We start from the raw sequence: 4,130 nt of genomic DNA, 5'->3' as shown, positions 1-4,130 counted from the left end.
CGGGGAACCGGATCCAGCTCGGATTGTGCCCGGGCCGGCCGCGCGGGCGGGGGCTGGGGCGGCCGCCGACCACCCACCGCGAGGACAGCCGCCCCGCCCGCGCGGCCGGCCCGGGCACAATCCGAGCTGGATCTGGTTCCCCGCTCGGGTTACGGCGCGCTCTCGGCCGGGCGGCTTCACTTAAGCAATTAGCCAGTAAAAATACCTTGGGCCTGGGGAGTGGGAGACGTCGCAGGCGTGTCTGTTTTTACACGCTCCCCCTCCCCCCGCAATTTTGGGTCCTGGGGCCAGAGCTGAGGGGCAGATCTGATTTGGAATGGGAGGGGTGGGTGGGGAGGGGGTCTTTCTGGATTTTAATCTAAGAGTAAAACTCTGCCCAGGATCCTTGCATTTTCTCCGACCTTCCCTCCGGCTGAGCCCCTGGGGATTTTGCTTGTTTCTGTTTGAATAGCTAAGCCTTTCCCTGCAGTCTTGTCCAACCCTCCTGAGAGCCCTAAGAAATAGTTACCATTCTTAGTTCCATTTTTTAGATGAAGAAACTGAAGCACAAACAACTTCTGCCGCGTCCCTAGGTGGAGGGGTGTCATCGAACCCCGACCGTGATTGGGAGTCTGCAGAGGAGGGTCTCTCCGCCCTGCCCACTGCAGGGCCTCACCCTGCAGCCTGGGGGCTTACCTTCCTGGTCCTGTAATCAGACAGGATTTGGATCCTGGCTCTATAAGGTGACCTAGGACATGGGGTAATTTTGCTGAACCCCCTCTGTAAAGGGGGGAAGGGTAATGATACCGACATGCTAGGGGCTTATATGAAGATTATACGAGTATCTTTGGAACATTTAAGCAGGGTCATCGGTTCATGGATGGGGAAACATGGGTTCACGGATGGACTCCAGGCATTTGGTTGAGACCTCAAAAATCATTCTATAAATGTCACAGGTATGCACCTTTCTGGGGAAGGCAGGTAGGACTGTGATTTTCAACAGTTTATCAGAGGGGTTCACACCCAGAGAAAGGTTAAGAACACCCAAGCGCAGTTTACCAAGCGTGAAGCAGTACCTGGCGCAGGGTCAGCGATCAACAGGTCCAGTTGCTATTGTTGTGTTTGCGGCTGCCATCGTTATTTTATCACCATCAGTTCTCTAATGGGTCTCTCTGTCTCCTAGAGCCTAGGAAGCCCGTAGATGTGCGGGGCGACAGAAGCATTTCTAAACCCCACTCTCTCCACTCCCTGCTTGTAAAGAGGCATCTGGGAAGGTAAAGCGCTGAGATGCTCTCTTCTTGAGGGCAGAGTGGAGAGATGGAGAAAGGTTCGCTTCTCAGCACTGGCTGACCTGGCCAAGTCCTATCTGGGCCTCAGTTTCCCCAAAAATGCAGGATCAAGGGAAGCCTCTCATGGGCATCTTAAGAGCTGAAAACTTAGTCTCTGGGAATGTAGAAAAGCCCTCCTTGCTATGGCTGTGGTTTTTCCCAGAATTGAGGGGGTCCCCTCCAAATTACAGAGCCAGGAACTCATTCACCCTCCCCGCTCATGCCCCCGCCTTTACCTCCCACCTCGGCAGAGAGGACGGGTTGGAGAGAACCTCCATCTTTGGCATTCCTGAGACTCCCACATCTCCTGGGCCCCTCGCTCCCCGGACTCGGTGACTGCAGTCCTCCCCCTGCAAAGTCGGGTTTGCTGTCAGGGCCTAAGGGGTAAGTGGAAGCCAGGTAGGGCGCAACTCCACACTTCCTCCCCAGGAAGGTGGAAGCTTCCTCACTGCAAAATATACAGGCGACCCCAAGGGGAACCCGTTAAAGACAATGATGTGCAGGAGGGTAGGAAGGGAGGAAAAATTGATCTCCTGGCTAGCCAGAGATGGAATCTGCAGCACCCTGCCCCCAACTGGAGAGAGCCTAAGAGGGAAGGAAGCTACTGAAAAAGGGCCCCCGCAACTTCATGCTCTATAGACCCTTCTCATTTTGCAGGCGCTCCATGAGGGGGAAGGGGAAGAGAATGGAAGAGTTACTACCATTTTCTGGGAGGCGCGGGGTGCACGCTGCACCCCCCAGTCCCTGTCTCACCTCTCTGCTAAAGGCCAGGTGCGCTCCGGCGGTAGAGACACCTTCCAGGGAACTTCCCTCAGGGCGCCTGGGCCTCCTCGTCTGCAGCTTCCATTGGGAGTCGGGGGAGGGAGAAGATGGGGAGGAGAGAGTGAGGGAATGCGTGCTTGCATGACCGTGTGCGCACGCGTGGAGCGGCCGTGCGTGGACTGCGGGTGCATGTGCGGTTGGCTATGCGTGGGCAAACGCTGGTGCATGAGTGTGTGTACTTAACCGAAAGTGTGCCCTCATCGGAGGGCAGGCCTGTGCGTCCATAAAGGGTTGGGGGCGTCTGAGCTGTGTGAGTACTCGCTGGGAAGGAGTATGCGAGGGCGTGGACGGTACTGGGGTGTCTGTGGATGCTGAGTGGGCTGCGTGAGTGGGAGCGGGTCTGTAAGCGCGCGTCCATCTGCGTGAATACACAACCGCACACCACGCGGTCACGTCCCACACTCACTCTTTCCCCGGGAGGGCCAGGCTGTCCTCCAGAAGAGGCCAGGAGAACCCTGCGGAAGAGCAGCGTGGGGAAAGCGATTCTTTCTTGGCGAGCGCAGGTCTGCTGTTAGAGGCGGCGACAGCCGTTCAAGCTACCCCCAGCTCCTCGCACGGACGTGCCAGGCGCCCCGAAGGCGACAAGGCGTCTCCCGCCGAAGCTGAAAGTGTCCGAACGAGAAGGGTGTGGGGAGGAGTGTTGGCAGGGGACAGGGAGTCCGGAGAAACAAGAGAGGCCGTTGGGCTTTGAAAGTGCCGCGGGCCGGGCTCCAAGCTCGGCACACGCCTCTCGTCCTAGCTTGTGCCGCCGGGCACGGCCGCCGGGCTCCTCGCGCTGACCCGCGAAAACACTTTTCGGACCCCTCCTTCCGACCCCGGGCCCTGGCGGAAGAGGACGGGCCCCGCGCGCAGAAGTCTGGGCAAGAACGGCACTCACCTGGGTCTGTGCGCTGTGTGTTGCGCCGGGGCTCCTGCGCGGTCCTGCGCTCCGTGCTTGGCACCCCATGACCCCCCCACCAGTACCCGAGCCCGCATCTCGCGCTAAGAGGTGGGTGGGCGAGGAAAGGCGCGCGGGCGAGCGCCCTGCGGGCGGGTATTCAGGAGCGCGAGGGCCCCCCGCCCAAGTCCTCTGCTTTCCGGAGCCTGGCCTGGTGCGCAGTGTCAGAGGCCCCCGTGGCGGCGGCAGGCCGAGCCCACAGGGGCATTAGGCCAACTCCCCCCGCGCCCGCGGAATTCTCCATTATTATTATTATTAAAGAATCCCCCAGAACGTGTTTACGTTGAGCCGTGTAAACTTCCTGCCAGAACCTTTGCCATCTCTCGGGAAATCGGAACCTGAGCTCGGAAAATGGGACGCCCGGGCCGTGGGGCCAAATAGGCGGGTTTTCAGTGTGTATGAGTGTGGGGGGAGGGGGTGACTGGGCTACGTGTGAGTTCAGATCGGAGCGTGGCGTGTATACGCGTGAATGGGAGTGAGTGGAGATTTAACCTCCAGTGGGCCTATTATGCGTGCGTGAGCGCGCATTCGCGGGCGCCTCCATTCCTGAGCGCCCTGTGTGCGTGAGTGGCACACACGCATGGCTGTGTTTGCACGTTTGAATCTGCGTCATTTACCGGGTTTGCATGTGCATCAATGCATGCATGTGTGTGCTGTGTGCATAAGTACACTAGTGTGCGTGCGCGTGAGTGACGGGGCCCCTTATCCGGGAGCGTGCGCGGTTTGGCCCCCGCTGCGCCTGCGGTTCTCTCTCGCCCCCGTCCGGCCCGTGGGGCCGGAGACAAAGCGGCCGCGATCCGCCTTGCGCTTTCGCTTTCCGCCTGCGCTCGGCCCTGGCGGCTGCAGCCCGCTCACGCGCTGCTGGGCGAGTCCGAAAAAACCCCGGGCGCGGCGCAGTCCTTCCCGGGGCGGGGAGAGTGGGTAGGCGGTCCCTCACGGGAACTTACGCCGGCCGGCCGCGGGGACCCGGAGCCGATCCGGCTATGCCCACGATGCTCACGACCCGGCGGCCGTGGCCGCCGCCGCAGTCACGAGAGGCGTCGGGGTCGTGCGCGTCGGGGTAG

This window comes from Galeopterus variegatus, unplaced genomic scaffold (genome assembly GCF_000696425.1).
Source record: "Galeopterus variegatus unplaced genomic scaffold, G_variegatus-3.0.2 Scaffold550, whole genome shotgun sequence".
Lineage (NCBI taxonomy): Eukaryota > Metazoa > Chordata > Mammalia > Dermoptera > Cynocephalidae > Galeopterus > Galeopterus variegatus.
This window is presented reverse-complemented; position numbering follows the sequence as displayed.